The sequence below is a fragment of the Pteronotus mesoamericanus genome, unplaced genomic scaffold (assembly GCF_021234165.1).
Source record: "Pteronotus mesoamericanus isolate MK-2021 breed Mesoamerican mustached bat unplaced genomic scaffold, CSHL_Meso_final contig_42, whole genome shotgun sequence".
NCBI classification, from domain to species: Eukaryota; Metazoa; Chordata; class Mammalia; order Chiroptera; family Mormoopidae; genus Pteronotus; species Pteronotus mesoamericanus.
In genome coordinates this window covers 9659560-9678155 of record NW_026555157.1, presented here as the reverse complement: position 1 = coordinate 9678155, position 18596 = coordinate 9659560, and the positions used below count along the sequence as shown (strand labels likewise).

Sequence of the window (18596 nt, the reverse complement as noted above, 5' to 3'; positions counted from 1 at the left end):
AAATTTATTAAATCATACTACCTCCGATAACAACATTTACAATCCAATTTTTTCTTGCTGCTTCAAAAACCTACATTTAAAAATAAAAGACACATAGTTTGTCTTAAAGGGGCAATCGCTGCTAAATCCTACTCCAGACTCTCCCTCAACAGAGATTATGACTGCTGGGGTTAAAGTGATGCAGAATATGAGTAACGGAGGCTTCCAAAATGTCACTCAATAATTGAAGATTACTTCTTAATACTTCTACCATCACAATAAAAAATAATAATAATGAAAACACATGTTTTTCCAATCACTTTTCTAATCATTTTTCAAATATAAATTCATAAGACTCAAAACACCCTCACGATAAATACTATTAACCTCATCATCCCCATTATAGAGGTAATGAGAGTAAAGCATAGAGAGAGGTCAAGGTTCCAGAGCTAGTAAGTAGCACAGCCAGAATTTAATCTTTGTAGTAAGGTTCTAGTCAATATTCTTAAATCTTAAGCCATACAACACACTACTGCACAAACTGGGTTGTGTTGATGATTATAATCTTTACTACTATTTTACCTAAATATGATACAGATTTTCCCTAAGTATTATAAATTCATTCTTATGTTTCCATCTCATTCCAAAAGTTAGTTGAATTGAAATTTAAATGAGTAGCAAACACTTGTGCTCTGCTGCTTTGTCATTTGTAACCATGATTAAAAGAAATACATAATTTGTATTTTTATCAATTTGCCTTTCACATTTAACTATATGATCCTGGAGAATAAGAACTGAGTTTTACCATTTCAATCTTTCACACAGTGGCTAGAGTAATGTTTTATGTCTAGTAAGAATTAAAAAATAATGTGATTCAGGCAACAGTTACTAATTATATCAAAATTCAGAAATTTAAAGAAATGCACCCTAAAATGTACATTTTATGATTCTCGTCAAATAATTTAAAAATTATATTCTTTGTAGTAATAATTTTATCTCACTTAAATTATTTATGTCAAAGTAACTTTCACATGGTTAAGTATTTACCTCAAAGGAAATATGTGCATTATTGATTCATATTTATTATATAAATTCAATTAAAATTTTGTGAAAAGTATTTTCATTGTACAGAGAAAAGCATCCATGTTTAATATAAAAATTAGTATAATATATACAATTATAGATAAAGTGAGAATTGTCCATAAAATAGTTATTCAAATTTAAGTATCTTCAACACCTAAAAATATTCAAATTTTTTTCTAGAAGTCCAGATTATTTTTTTTTATACTTCTGTGAGTAAACGCAAGTTTTACTTCATTTTTATAAAGTGCTTTGGCCTGAAAAATTTTTGTTTTTCAAAATTCTCTGAATTTTTTAAAACTTGTTGTCTTTTCTGTCTTAGCATGCCAATTTTTCTTGGGCTTATAAACAGTGTGTATGTTCTGGGGTTCCAAGATGGCACCAGAGGAGCTGAAAGCTCCATCCTTTTGCTCCCAGCCCGCACCTAAACCACAGAGCAATCAACTCAAAAGTCCAGCTGAGTGTGAGTGAGAGCATGTGTGAGTGTATAAGCAGGCTAGTGTGTGGGCGCATGTGAAAGTGTGCCCCAGGCTCTCCTGGTTGGGCAGCTACTGCCAACGCTGCCCAGCCCAGCGGCTCTGGCTGTGCGGATTTGTGCCAGGAGCCATTTTGAGGAATTTAAAATATCCTACCTGGGAAGAAGCCTCCAGAGAGCCCACACCTGGACGCCCAGACTTGTATCAGTGCCCTCCTCACTGGGCAGGGCCATGCACCCCACTGCGATCTGCAGCCAGGGTCCAGAGACTGCAGAATTTACGTGGGGGGAGTGTCATCTCCCCAATCCAGGACACCATAGAAACCTCGAAAGGGGCAGAGACTGACTGGGGAGGCTGGTGACAGAGACCGCCCCTGGAGGGCAGCAGCACAGCCACGGCAGCTCAGTGACAAGAGCCAGAGGCTGACTCACTGGGAGGAAGTGGCACTAGCACCCCTTATCACAGCCCCATGTTATAGCTGCTGGACTCTTCCCTTCCTTCCCACACCCGTCAGGATGATATGAGACAGGAAAGAAGACAATGCATGCAAGATATAATCTATTGATTTGGGAGAGAGAGAAGAGGCGTCAGTGTGAGAGAGAAGCGTAGAAAGGCGGCCTCTTATAAGTGCCCTTACTGGGGATTCAGTCCACCCTTAGAAGCCCTCTGGAGGCGGAGGAAGTCCTGATAGGGGCCAAACATCTCAGTCAGCTAGACGGGGTGGGGAAGCCCTTACCGATAAACAGGCTGTCTGCCTTGGAGAGAGATGAAAACCGCTGAAGGCATATCCACCATCTTTTTCTGCGCCCCCCCTCCGGGCCCCCCCCCCCGCCTCCCCCTGCTGCTTAAAACGTCAAAGCACAGGTATTGTGTGTGAGGCTACCTACTTTGGGCCCCAGTGAAGGGCAAGTGGTGCAGTCTGGATTCACACAAGGAGAGCCTGGAGTGGGAGGCACTGGGGAGAGTCTTGGGGGAGCAGCTGTGGGATTTGGGGGTCCCTGATATACCTGAGCTCCAAAACAACCATATTCCTTGAGAAGAGCTAGCCCATCCCAGGAGAAAAACAATCACCTTACCCTATGAAATTCTGCCTTTCCCACCCTCTGGAAATCTCACCAAAACCTCTGTAAGCTTGTTTGCTCTACTCAGCAATTTTTTTTTTTTTTACTCTGCTGTTCGTTTTGCTCTGTCTTGGTTTTCTGTTTTCTTTTCTCTTTTTGCCCTGCCTTCTCTCCCATCCCGCATCTTAACCTTTGCTGAGAAGACAGTAACATAAACAGACTGAGGGGTCATCTGAGACAGGCAGTGGGGAGCAGCCGATCCATATACTATACTGGGAAACAGACTGGTGCTCCCGCTTCATGGGACAGCCACAGAAACACCTTCCTGGCATCCGGCAGACCCAAAATCAGGGCTCAGGAACCCCCAAAGTGGTCCTGCCCTGCCAAGCACAGGGAGATAATCCTGGACAGACTAGTGTCTCAGGAAAGGAGGGGGAAAGCCACCAGCTTCCCTGAAGTCTGAAAGGTACCTGCCATGGGAGATTCAGGAATCACAGCTCCTTGTTTCCACCAGAGGTCCTCCCAGAAACAGTCTGGTCTGCGACTAATCTAAGATCGACAGCAGACCACCAGGCAAAGACTGGCAAAGGTGGATCCTGTGGAGACTTGGGATATTTGCACATACCCAGTGCTGATGATAGCCAGCTCTACAGAGCAGTTTGGGCCAACCTGGGAGCAGCCAAGCCCAGAGGAATGAGCCACAAACTAAGGATTGCCTGGAACTTCAAAAAGGTGGCTGAAGGCCAGATGTGGACAGCATCTGTCATTGGCTTACACCAGATGCGGACATCAGAGCAGTATCCAAAGGGAGAAACCAGAAGGCAAGATTTAAACCATGCTGGGACAAATCCACATGGTTCTTTTTTCATTATCTTAGCCACTTTTTTCTTTTTCATAGCCATTTTATTTATACTTTTTATCTATTTTTTATTTTTCTTTTATTTTTGGTTCTCTAATTTTTCTTTCATATCTCCTATTTTACTCTTATCTTAGAGTATGCCACTGTTTCCTTCTCTCCATTTATTATTTTTGTTACATTTACTGTGTTCCTCTTCCCCTTTTTGCTCTATCAATTTATTATGAGTAGTAGCTCTCTTCCCCTTTGATCTCTCTTTATCACTTTTCTTTGTTCTTCTCATATTCTTTTTTTCCCTTTCCCCTTTCCTTACTATTCCATTTCTCTCTCCACTTTCATTATTTTTTGCTCTCTTGTTGTTGATATTGATGTGGTGGGCAGAAGGGTTTGCTTATTTTGGTGGTGTTTTGCTTTGTTCTGCCAGCACCCATACAACTGCATAGAACATGTGGTGGAGGTTGAGCCTCTTAGCCAGCCAGATGGAAGGGAGGTCTCATTAATGAACAGGCCTGTAATAATCAGGACCCAAATACAACAGGAAAGTCTATATAACCCATATAGATCTCCTTCTTAGAGCATCGAAATCAGGAGATCAAGGAGTCTGCACCACTGGGTTCAAGAACTCCTAATGCACACAGCACAGAAAGTCAAAGAAAATCAATCTAATATGTAAAAACAAATAGAAAAAGACAACTAAAATGGGAGACATAGAAACAACCTTCAAATGAAAGAAAAGGACAAATATCCAGAAAAAAGAGCTAAGTAAAATTAAGGCAAGCAACTTTTCAGATGTAGAGTTCAAAATAATGGTTATAAGAATACTCAAGGAACTGAGTGAGAATTACAAAGAATTTAGTGGGATCTACATCAATATTAAAAAGGGCATAGAAACCTTGAACAAGGATCAGATGAAAATGAAGGATGCAATATACGAAATGAAGAATGCACTAGAATTAATTATGAGCAGGCTAGACAAAGTAGAGGATCAAATCAGAGAGTTAGAAGACAAGGTCTAAAACACACAGTCAGAACAACAAAATGAAAAAAAAAGACTAAAAAAGAATGAGGATAGTCTAAGGGAGCTTTGGGACAACATGAAATGTAATAATATTAGCATGATAGGGATAACAGAAGGAGAAGAAAAGGAGCAAGGGATAATAAATATGTGTGAAAAAATAATGACTGAAAAACTTCCCTAACTTAGTGATGGAAAGACTCACAAAAGTCCAAGAAGCACGGAGGATCCCAATCAGGATCAGACTAAAGAGGCCCAATCCAAGACACATTACAATCAAAATGGCAAAATTTAAAGACAAAGGGAGAATCTTAAAAGCAAGAAGAGAGAAATAGCTAGTAACATACAAGGGAGCTCCAATAAGGCTACCAGCTGATTTCTCAGTAGAAAGACTACAAGCTAGAAGGGATTGACAAGAAACATTCCAGGTAATGAAAGGCAAGAACCTGCAACCAAGACTAATCTACCAAGCAAGGCTCTCATTTAAACTGGTGAAATAAAGAGCTTCCCAGACAAAGGAAGTCTAAAAGCATGCATCTCTACCAAAACTGCAAAAATGCTAAAGAGACTGCTATAAGAAGAAAAAGAAGAAATAAAGAGAGAGAGAGAGAGAGAGAGAGAGAGAACACCACGAGTATAAAGGGAAATATGGCAATGAATAAGTACATATCAATAATAACCTTGAATGTAAATGGATTAAATGTGCCAATCAAAAGATATAGAGTAGCTGAATAGATAAGAAAACATGACCCACATATATTCTGTGTACAAGAGGCCTACCTCAGTACAAAAAAATATACACAGGCTGAAAGTGAAAGGATAGAATAAAATATTCCACACAAATGGACATAGAAAAAAGGCTGGGGTAGCAATACTTATATCAGACAAAATAGACTTCAAAACAAAGGCAATAGCAAGAGACAAAGAAAGCCATTTCATAATACTTAAGGGAGTAGTACAACAAGCATATATAACTCTTGTAAACATATATGTACTCAATATAAGTGCACCTAAATATATAAATACAATATTGGAGGACTTTAAGAAAAGGCAGACAGCAATAAAGTCATTGTAGAGAATCACTTTAACATCCTACAACAATGGATAGATCTTCCAAACAAAGAATCAATAAAAATATTGCAGAATTGAGCAATACTCTAGATCAAATGAGCTTAATTGATATTTATAGAACATTTCACCCCAAAGAAGCAAAATACACATTCTTCTCAAATGCACATAGATAATTCTAAAGATGGACCACATAGTAGGATACAAAACTAGCCTTAACAAATTCAACAAAATTAAAATCATATCAAGTACCTACTCAGATCACAACAGCTTGAAAATAGAAACCAACCTCAAGAAAAAAAAACTCAAACATTCAAATACCTGGAAACTGAATAACAGGTTATTAAGTAATGAATGGGTTAGCAGTGAGATCAAGGAAGAAATAAAATAGTATCCAGAAACAAATGAAAACGAGCACAACCCCAAGTCTATGGGACACAGTGAAAGCAATACTGAGAGAGAAGTTCATAGCTATACAGGTCTACCTAAAGGAGATAGAAAAATCTCAAATAAAAAACCTAACCCCACATCTAATAGAACCAGAGGAAGAACAAACAAATCCCAGAGCAAGCAGAAGGAAGGAAATAATCAAGATCAGAGAAGGATTAAATAACATAGAGACCAAAAAACAATTCAAAGGATCAATTAATCCAGGATCTGGTTCTTTGAAAAAATAAACAAAATCGATGAGCCATTAACAAGATTCATCAAGGAAAAAAGGGAGAAAACCAAAATATCATAAATAACCGATATCACAGAAATGCAAAGGAAAGTATAAAATTACTATGAACAGCCAAAAAATTGGACAACCTGGGTGAAATGAATAAATTTCTAAAAACATATAATCTTCCAAAACTGAATCAAGAAGAAACAGAGAGCCTGAAGAGACTGATACAAACTAGTGTAATTTAAGCAGTAATCAAAAAACTCCTGGCTCACAAAAGCCTTGGACAAAATGACCTCACAGGTGAATTTTACCAAACATTTAAGGAAGAACTAACTCTTATCCTTTTGAAACTATTCCAAAAAATTCAAGGACAGGGAATACTTCCTAATTCTTTTTACAAGGCCAGTAACATCCTAATCCCAAAACCAAGTAAAGACACAACAAAGAAAGAAAATCACAGGCCAATATCTCTGATGAACATAGATGCTAAAATTCTCAACAAAAATGGGCAATCCCAATTGAGCAATACATTAAAAGATCATACACCATGATCAAGTGAGATACATGACAGGAATTCAAGGATGGTACAATATTCACAAATCAATAAATGCAATACACCACATATACAAAATGAAAAGCAAAAACTGCATGATAATATCCATAGATGCTGAAAAAATATTAGATAAAATCCAGTAACCATTTGTGATAAAAAACACTGAGCAAAGTGGGAATAGAGGGAGAATATGTCAACATAATAAAAGCCATATATGGCAAACCTACAACCAACCTTATACTGAAAATGCAAAAACTAAAAGCTTTCCCCTTAAGATCAGAAATAAGACAAAAGTGTCCACTTTTACCACTCTTATTCATCTTAGTATTGGAAGTTGTAGCCACAGAGATCAGAGAAGAAAAGAAATAAAAGGCATCCAAATTGGAAAGGAGGAACTAAAACTGCCATTGTTTGCAGATGAAATGATAGTGTACATTGAAAACCTTATATAGGCTCCACCAAAAAACTGCTTGGCCTAGTATATGGATTTGGCACAACAGTGGGATACAAAGTTAATATTCAGGAATCGATAGCATTTTTGTACACCAACAATGAAATATCAGGAAGAGAAACAAGGAAAAATATCCCATTTGTTAAAGCAATAAGAAAAATAAAGTACTTAGGAATAAGTTTAACCAAGAAGGTGAAAGATCTGTACTTGGAGGACTATAGAACACTGAAGAAAGAAATTAAGGTAAATACAAATAAATGGAAGTGTACACGGTGTTCACGGATTGGAAGAATTAACACCATTAAGATGTCCATACTATCCAAAGCAATCTATAAATTCAAGGCAATTCATATTAAAACACCAAAGACGTACTTCACATATCTAAGACAAATATTTCAAAAATTTACATGGAGCCAAAAAAGACCCCAAATAGCCTCAGAAATCTTGAAAAAGAAGAAGAAAGTTGGAGGGATAACAATACCTGATATCAAACTAAATTATAAGAACACCGTAATCAAAACAGTCTGGTACTGGCATAAGAACAGACACATAGATGAATGGAACAGAATAGGGCTCCCAGGAATAAACCCATGTCTCTATGGTCAATTAATATTTGACAAAGGGGGCAGGTGCATGCAATGGAACAAAAATAGCCTCTTTAATAAATGGTGTTGGGAGAACTGGACTGGTACCTACAAAAAAATGAAACTTGACCGCCAGTTACATCATACACCAGAATAAACTGAAAATGGATAAAAGACTTAACTATAAGTCATGATGCCATGAATACCCTAGAGGAGAACATAGGCAGAAAAAAATTTCGTATATCCCATGAATCTCCTAGGGCAAGAGAAATACAGGGGACTACAAACAAATGGGACTATGTCAAACTAAAAAGCTTCTGCACAGCTAAAGAAACCATCATCAAAATGAAAAAGGAACCAGCCATATGGGAGAACATATTTGCCGATGATACATTGGACAAGGGTTTGATCTCCAAAACATAAAAAGAGCTCATATGACTTAACACCAGGACAGCAAACAACCCAATAAAAAAAAAGGGCATAGGATCTGAATAGACACTTTTCCAAGGAGGTCATACAGAGGGCCCATAGACATATGAAAAGATGTTCAACATTACTAGCCATGAGAAAGATGCAAATTAAAACCATGAGATATCACCTCATACCTGTCAGAACAATTATCATTAATAAATCAACAAACAAGTGTTGGCGAATATGTGGAGAAAAGGAAATCCTAGTGCACTGTTGGTGGGAATTCAAATAGGTGCAGCCACTGTGGAAAACGGTATAGAGTTTTCTCAAAAAAATTAAGTATGGAACTACCCTATGATGCAGTGATTCCACTGCTGGGAATATACCCTAAGAATCTTGAAACACCAATTCAAAAGAACTTATGCACCCTGGTAATTATAGCAGCGTCATTAAAAATAGCCAACTGTTGGAAACAGCCTAAGTGTCCATCAGTAGATGAACGGATTAAAAAACTGTGGTTCATCCACACAATGGAATACCATGCAGCAGAATGAAAGAAGAAATCCCTACCCTTTGTGACAGCATGGGTGGAACTGGAGACTATTATGCTAAGTGAAATAAGCTAGTCAGTGGAAGACAAATACCATATGATTTCACTTGTAAGAGGAATCTAATGAACAAAATAAACTAACTAGCAAAATAGAACCAAAGACATGGAAACGGGGAACAGACTGACAGTTGCCAGAGGAAAGGGGTGGGGGGGGAATTGTGGAAAGAAGGGGAGGGGAGTAGTCAAAGAAGATGTATGAATGACCCAGGGCATGGACAACAGGGTGGGGATGGACTGTGGGACTGGGGGATGGGGTGGGATGGAGGAGGGCAAAGGGGTAAAAAGTGGGACAACTGTAATAGAATAAACAAGGATAAAATAAAAATGTTTTAAAACTGTGTATGCTCTGTTAAAAGCAACAAATCTAAATATAAATATGGTAATTGCTTAATAATGGTATGTTTGTTGGACTACTTGAGATAGAAATTATCCTGTTCATAATAACTAAAATATTGACTCATTATATCTACACTTAATAAGACTTATTATAACAAAATATAACATAGAATAGAGAGCAAATGTATATTGCATATTTATAGTGTAAGTTTTTACTACATAAAACTTACACTATATATAGTTAATGTATAATATATACATTATACATTATGTATATAATGTATAATTTATAGTAAGCACAATATATATCATATATGATGTATAATATATCATATATATACAATATTTATTAAGATGTAACCATATTTTACCAAAGGTAAAATTTTGGATCAATGAGAAAACTAGGTACAATAAGTGTCATTTTTTCCTAAAAATAATTATAGTATTTATGTAATCTCTGTGTTTCATGTACTTGTTTGTTTTGTTTTAATTTGACAGAGCCATTCCAAAATATCTCTGGAGCTATAAAAAGATGGCAATTACATAGAATGTTCTGAAAAGAAGAATAAAGCATTGCAAGTAAAATTTACTATAAAGATATAATAAGTACACTATGCTATCACAGGAGTAAAAATATATATATATATAAACGAAGAGAAACAGATTCTAGTATGTTTAAGAATTTATTATGTGAGGAGAAATTATATAAATATGTCAGTATTGGGTTGGCCAAAAAGTTCGTTCTGTTTTTAAGTAAAAAATAAATGACACATATTTCATTTTCACCAATAAGTTTATTGAACAATGTATTCACTCTTTAGTTCAACTATCTTCTTCCATCTTTCAAGCAACTCCATAATTACATCTTCCCAAAACTTTTTTTTTAACATTTTATCTTTTTGAGCAAAGAACTGTTCCAGGTGCCTTTTGCAGTCTTCCAGGGAATTGAAATTGTTTCCATTTAAGAGATTTTTGTAAAGACAGAAATAAATGGAAGGTACAATGTCTGGTGAATGCAGTGGATGAATCAGGACTTCCCATCCAAGCTGTAACAATTTTTGCCTGGTCATCAAAGAAACATAAAGTCTTACATTGTCCTGATAGAAAGTTATACATATTCTGTTGACTAATTCTGGGCACTTTTCATCGAGTGCTGCTTCAGTTGGTCTAATTGGGAGCAATACTTGTTGGAATTAACTGCTCTGGAAGGAGTTCATAATAGTGGATTCCCTTCAAATCCCACTATATACACAACATCACTTCTGGATGAAGATGAGCCTTTGGTGTGGCCAGTGATGGTTCATTTCACTTACCCCACAATCTCTTCCATTCCACATTATTGTAAAGTATCCACTTTTCATCAACTGTCACAATTTGTTTTAGAAACAGAACATTTTCATTACTTTAAGTAGAGAACTGTATGTGGAAATACGGTCAAGAAGGTTTTTTTGCTTAACTTATGTGGAACCCAAACACTAAAGCAATTAACATAACCAAGCTGGTGTAAATGATTTTCAACACTTGATTTGGGTATTTTGAGCATTTTGGCTATCTCCTGTGTGCTATAATGTTGATTGTTCTCAATTTGATCGCTATGAACTACAACTGGTCTACCAGACCATGGAGCATCATCCAGAGAGAAATGTCCAGCACAAAACTTCACAAACTACTTTTGGCATGTTCGTTCAATCACAGCAACTTCTCCATACACTGCAAAAATATTTTTTTTCCTGCATTTCAATTGCATTTTTACCTTTCTTGAAATAATAAAGCATAATATGCTAAAAATGTTTTTTCTTCCATCTATGATATTAAAATGGCTACACAAAAATTCACCAATTTTGATAAGTATTTTTAATGGATAATGACATGACAACTGTCATAATACAATCTAATAAAGCTGTTTTAAATGAAGTTAAAGACAACTAAGCACTACTAGAGCCATACAATGGAAAAGAATGTACATTTTTGGCCAACTCAATATTTTATTTCCAAACCATTTCTGATATATACATGCAAATAATTTTCTTCTCTCTTAATAAAATATTTTCCAACCTCTAGTTATATTCTTTTTGCCCCCAGAATTTAATTGCATTTTATCAATAACTAATATATTATCATTTTTGTAATAATTTAATTGGTATATAGGCAATAGGTTATATTATGAGTAAAATAAAAGCATCATAATTTAACAATTAAATAAATACTTTCAGTTACTTTAACATCTGTTGGACTTTTATTTTCATGTTTGAATTTCTACTCTGGTAAAGTTAAGAAAATTTTATCAAAGACACAAATCTTTGTGTATTTTGGTGCTATGCTGTTCATTCATAATATTTGCACATTTAATGTGAATTGTATATTTTAACAATTTAAACCCTTTGTCCTGTTCAGATTATTTTTGGATTTGCTTGTTTGTTGATTATTGTTTACTTAAATAGAAGGTGTAAGTGACCTTGTATATTATTTGGTCATAGACATTCAGGAGAATATGATAAAAGATTCATGTTGTCTTTTGACTAAACTGTGTCAATTTTGTACAAAAGTAAGGGGAATATGCACTTTCCTTCCACCCGCTCACACACACATCCAGGGCATCGCTGCCTCTCACAAAGAAGGGCAAGCTGGCAGAGGTATTTCCTACTCAGATTTCAAGTTAAATAATTTGTCAATGATCTTTGATGGTCATTTCATTTTAGAGCTTCCTGTTTGTGTTTCTTTGCTTAGACACCAAGAGTGCTATTCGTATAGAAGGAAATACATTTCTGAATGCTGAGTAGAAATTTACTTGTGATATTTTTTTCTCCGGTTGATTTGATTCTTTTGGGGGGTTAAAGTGGAAATTCTGACCTCCTCATAGAATTTATTTCACTCTAACTCACAGAAGGACATAATTACATACATTGTTTTAATGAATATATTTGATGTGAAAATATATGTTGTTCTATGATTTCTGCTATATATGCCTCCTTTTTGTTTCCTGTGTTTACTATGGTAAATATGTTACTTTAATATTTTGGAAAAACTATATCAGAATTTGATAACTATGTAATTTTTGAAATGAAAATATTTTAGATTATCTTTAATTATCAACTTTAAAAATAAACTGACTTATTTACCTTTATAATAAGAAAAAAGTAATTTATTTACTTTTTTATCTTTTTTTGTGTTTCCAGAATAAAAAATACATACTTTAGATATTTTTAAAAATTCTTACCATTTTAAATTTATACATCTGTCTCAATATTTCTTATATTTGTGTTATTTCCTCTGTGTTTAACTGATTTTATGGCTCATCACAAGTTCTCCTACTTTGACTTCCCTAGTCCTGAGAGAAACATAAGGCATGAGTAAGGATGTTTAAGTCAGATAAATATGGATTGGCATTATATGTGCTCTGATTACTAGTTATGAAAATTATTTTCTTTATGCAGAAAAATGTATAGTCTCTGTGATTAAATTCCTTTATGAATAAAGTAAGATTAAAAATAACACCTCCTAGGGTTGTTTTGAGATCACATTAGCGTATCTAAAAAATTCATCATACTCCTGGCACATAATAAACTCATTTAACAAATGGCAACTATTATAATTATTCATCATTTATATTCACATTTTTTTGGTTGGATTAAATATTTAAGTGATTTTGTAGCAGTTTATAAGACAAAAATATCCACAAATATTTAGACATTGATTTTGCGAATAAGTGATAACTTCTTGATAGAGAAGACCGAGATCTTCTATCGCTATCATCACAAATTACCACATATTTAAGGGTTTAAAACAACACAGGTTTATTATCTTCATTTATGTATATTATGTTTGACAAGTAAGCTAAATCAAAATATCTCCAGAACTATGGTCCTTTCTGGAGACTCTAAGGCAGAATGTCTACTTGCATTTGCCAGTATTTGAAGGCCCGCTGCATTCCTCTGCTTGAAGCCCCATCCCCCATCTTCTGAGCCAGAAACAACACGTTTCTCTGACTTTTTTTCGATTTTAACATTTCTCCCTGATCGTAACCTAGAAAATTTCTCCACTTTTAAGAATTCATGTGATTAAATTAAAAGGGCCCACCGAAATAATCCCCATCTCAAAATCCCAAATTATGTCTGCAAAGTCCTTTTTGTCATATAAAGTCATGTATTCACAGACTCCATTAATTAGATCATGGACCAATATAGGTCAGTTTTCCTCCTTCCAAGTTTTTAAAATTTATGTATGATATTTTCTTCTCATAATTATATAACAGTATCTTTTATATAATGTCTATTCTCATAGAAGAGACGAGGCGTCTACTCAAATTTTTGGTTACTTATAGTTAAGCTGCTGTTAATGATGATTATATTGATTTTTCTTATTGAGTTTTTGTAGAACTGTTTGATTTTACTTGACCATTAAAGCATTATTTATTATTAATTATGCTTTATTTGTGTTCTTTCTAATTATTAATAACTACAAGAAATTCTCTGCACCTGTGAAACTATGTCTTCCTTTTTCTGTAAATATTGCATTCTATTGTTTTCTCCATCACTAACATAATATTCCAGAGAAAATAGCTAGTCAAGTCACTTCACATGTCCTGGAAATTTACTCAAGAACTATTTGCATAGAATTTCCAGAAAAAGCCGTGGAGCATCTCGTGAAGGAAGGTGCTCAGGTTTTGAGTGAGTTTATCCTCTAGTGTCCACAAATACCACAGTCCATGGGAAAGGTTGACCAGAAGACACAGTTGGGCCTTCTAGAGTGTTACACCTATCATAAGTGTTCTACTTACCCAGGTCTACGCAAAGAGGTAGGTTTGTCAAGCAATGAGAAAATAAATAATGTTTGAAACCAGGAGATTACAGAAATGACTGAATACTTGTGATAATTGATCGATTCCCCTTTTCAGTGGAAACTCAATTTTCAGTATCAGAAACAAAGCAAGTATCTATCTCTCTCCATAGGATGTCCTCAATCTGACTTGTTTGTTGAAACTGCCTGCTATTCCCAAGTTTTTTCAGGCATGTAATTCATATCCTTTGCCCCCAAAAAATGGAATACTACTTTACCTGATCAATGAGGACTGGGATAAGTGGGGATGCTGGACAGGAATCAATTTTATCTGCACTATCAGTTGACTAGGTAGCTATCAAACAATAATGATTCTGTTATGGCCCTTTATACACAATTGACCTGCCCTGTATATTATCCATGTGAACCCCAGGAAGAAAGAGTCATTTACTGTGAACTCTGAGAAGGAATTCATCTACTGAGATGGATTGACAGAGCTCAAATTTTGCAAATAATAAGAGCCTAGCAGACATTTGCTGACAGAGTTTTCTCACATACTCTGTATGCCTAGAAGAACCTCAAACTAAACTCTCCACTTCCTGCACTATGCCTGCCTTATTCATGCCATCTGAATAAACTGTTATAAGGGAAACTCTGGTTTTGTCCTTCTATTAATGAACTAAGACCTGACATGTCTAACCAAAACTGCACGATTTGGAAACCTCATTTACATAAAACGGACCTAACTGTGAACCTGGGTAGAAAATTTCTTTATAAAAGAGGCCTCTCCATTGTCTTTGTAGAATACAATTTAAGTTGCCACCTGGATTGATGACTCCCAGGCTGCAAGTCCTTTTTCTCAAATAAATATTTTTCTTTAATTTTTATTACAGTCTAAAATTAATTTTGGTTCTCATATACATAATCATTCTACCTGGTGGTATTCCTTCTCTGTAAGGTTCATTTGCAAACATGTATAGGCAGTAAGTAGTTATGAGTTACTCATTCTATGCTGTCACTGAACAGTATAAAATTCTACATATTTAAAAGTGGTCAGAGCCTTAAAAATTACTCTAATACCACCAATTTGGTAAAGAATGATGTTTTTACCAACCTAGTTCATTTATTAGGCAACACTAAGAATGCCAAAAATTGCATTTAGCTACTGCTGCTGCCGGCAGAACTCTACATACAATATATCAGCTTACTAGTCTTTCCTCTTGATAGAGCTATTTCTTTGAAATATTATTTTTCTTAGGCCTGGTGGGCAGGCTATTGAATATTCCACTTTGGGCAGCATGAAATCCTAAAATGCCTCCTCAAGACAGCAACTGAGAAGTGGGGAGAGGCAGATTGGTATATTCAGAATGCTTACAAGTTCAATGGCACAACAGGTCCTACATAGCTCATCTTCCTGTAGCAATTATTTTGGCCAATAATGAAGACTAATAGCCCTGGGGGGGTCTAATTACACAGGGGTAAATCCCACTTGCCAAGACTACATTATTGACTTGATAAATTGCAGTAATGTGAAAACAAAATTGCTTACTATCATATTAGCCCAAGGGGCCTCTAAAAGTTATAGCTTGACTTCTGATTTCAAAGTTCAATGATTCACAAAACTCATGTGGCCAGAAGTTAAAATTTCAGGAGAGAGAAATTATTTTTAAAGTGTTTATCAGATTATGTTTTCAACTATTTACCATTTTCTACATATGTATTAGATCAGTGTATTTGCTATCTATAATATGCAAAATCAGTTTCTGAAACGCAGGCTTAGTAAGTCTTTGTATCATTAACTGTCTTACTGTCAGACATAGTAATCAATATAACTATTATTTGAGCATGGTTTAGAAAGCTCTCTGTTAATAAGTACCTTTTTCACCTGGTGTCAAAGTTACTGAAATTCTACAACTCAAGAATGACTTTGATGGGCAGAAAGGTGTCCTCTCTAGCTATACTCCTGCAAATGAAAATATCGTTCATTGACATGACAAACACTTCAGATCTGTGACACTTCAGTGTTAAGATTTCTCTCTTCCCTTATTATGTTAGTAGCTGGGAAGCTCAGTTCATCAGATCCTGAGCATGGACATAGGGAAAGAAAAGTTAAAAGACAGTGAGAGGGAAGGAATGGGAAAACTGTAAGGAGTTTAATTAGTTCTTTGAATGTATTTCAACATAAATCCTTCACAGTTCTGAATGGCACTGGGCTCCTTTAAGCTCCACTGCTGAAGAGTGGGTCGCAACTCTTGCTAGACTTCCCCATAGCCCTGTTGATAGTAGGCTATATTTCACCAAGATTTGACTTACCACTTTCACTTTATAGAAGGAAGCTAAGAGCAGAAGCTAACCTCATAATCTTGAAAGACAGATATGCCGTATTTTCAATAGCCTGTGGAGCCCACTTTATCTTCCTGAATCTTAAAATCTTAAATGTGCTTATATTCTGGAAGTTATAAACTTTTAACGTTCTTCTTCTATGTGACTGCTAGGGACTATCGAATAAATAGATGGAAAAATGTTGGATGTTATTATTTGGATGAATTGCCTATGCCAGTACAACATCTGTTAAGCAGTTTTAGGACAGTATCTTGTATTTAATATCTTCCTGGGTAGCAAAGTTGAAATAAAAATTATATAATATATAATATATATTTATATAAGATGTACTTATATTTAATCTATTTACAAAGTAATATATTATAATGTGATATGATTAATCATATATTTTTGTATTTTTAAAATATGATATTGTATGTACTTATATATTAATGCATTTTATACAATACATGTATACATATATTTATAACACACATTTATATATAATAAATTAAAATAATAAATCTCAATAATGTAATCATAATAATAAATATAATATATGATGTATGTTACTTTAGATATATCATATAATATATATCATATCATATTACTTTAGATATATTATCTTAATTTTCTTAATACTGTATGATAACCTATACATTTTATAAAGTACATATTAAATAATGTATTTAATATATAATTAAATTTATATTAAAAGACCATATAAAATATATTTTTGTTATAAAGTAATACAAATATATAATATTGGTCCATTAAATTATAAAATTACCTACAACTAACAAAAATTAGGGAAAATAGAATAAGAAGTTATGATGGATATATGAGGGCCTGCTCACATACTTCTAGCAGAAGTATAAATAATAGTAGTATTTCTTGAAGGCAGTTTTGCAATGTATATTAAAACTATACATGTCCTTTGTCCTAGAAGCCCCTCTTTAGGGGCTTATGTTAAGGAAATTACAGAAAATTACAAGAATATACATACAGAAACACACAGAAACATTTATACATTCACATATTAATGTGTATAGATAAATAATATATATATGTATAAAATGTTTATCATGGCAGTTTAAAAATAGCAAGATTTGGGAAATAAGCTAAATGTTCTACAATAAGAGATTAACTGAATAAATTATTGTCTATGTGTACACAAGACAACATTCTATTACTAAAGTTGATGATGCAAGTGAACATTCTCTGCATTATAAACTAATGGATATTTCTTGGGTGCTCAACAACTTTTTTTACATATTTCGATAAATTCCCCAACCTGTCTCCCTTCTCGCAGATCCACAATGCATGTTAGCACATTAACAGCTCCAAGTCTTACTTTTTTTATATCGCCTTTATAACAATTTGATCATAGTACCCCTTTTCTACATAGCAACTGCCTGGCACTGTTTGAATTGTACCTGCCAATTATCATATACCTTGCTTTCTCTTTTAACAAAAATATTTAAAAAATAGAACATTTAGTAGTTATAAAGTTTCTAGGAAAAACATATGGAATCCATGTCGAGAAATATGTTTTGGATATATATGATTAATGGAGATATAGAAATAAATATTTGAGTACTAAAACAAAATATTTATGGGTTGTATAAGTTATTTCCTTTATCCTGACACTACCCCAGGGAAAAGTAAATAACTTCATGTTAAATAGTCATGGAAAATATCTTGTAGGTGTTTTGAGAATTAAATGAGATAGTTTATGTGAACCACCAAGTAAGTGAATGCTGGAATGTAGCAAACATAATTATGAGTTGCCTCCTCCTCTCCCTTAACACAATACCACATAGAAATTTTTCACTCTCTGTTTGACCCGTGAATAGTGTGTTTTGTTTGGCTTCTTCAACAAACATCATTAAACATCCTTTTTGTTTTTAAGTTCCCCCTTTGTTTAAACAAACACTTCCAGGGTCAAACCATCTAGTAAAAAGAAGTCAGTCAATGCTTTGTGGCCCATGGGTGATGGTTGTTATTTCAGGGCTCAGGAGACTAAAAGTTACGCTACCCTGAACCAGCACAGTGAAACATTCTTGTCCTGTTTTTGGCTTAAAGGGGATTTTTATTTCTAATTTATTTTCACAATTTCAAAAGGAAAAGTTTTGGCGTTTTAAACTCTTCAGATGAATAATAACATGGGTTGAAGTTATTTTCACTTTAACATTGTTGGAGAATGATTTAACTGGTTTAAATATCTTGTTTTGTTAAAAATACCTGGACAACAAGATAGACAACTTGGCCATTTTGGCATCAGAAAGATCTTGGGAAAAAGAGATTTTAATTTTTAAATTTTTGTTTTAAATTTTTTTAAAGGTTTCCTC

General features: G+C 34.6%; 1 pseudogene; it reads left to right on the top strand.

The window, feature by feature from the left end:
* Positions 1-1434: 1434 nt before the first annotated feature.
* The window catches only part of LOC129073639 (peptidyl-prolyl cis-trans isomerase A-like), a 34140-nt pseudogene continuing 16978 nt past the window's right edge, over positions 1435-18596 (top strand).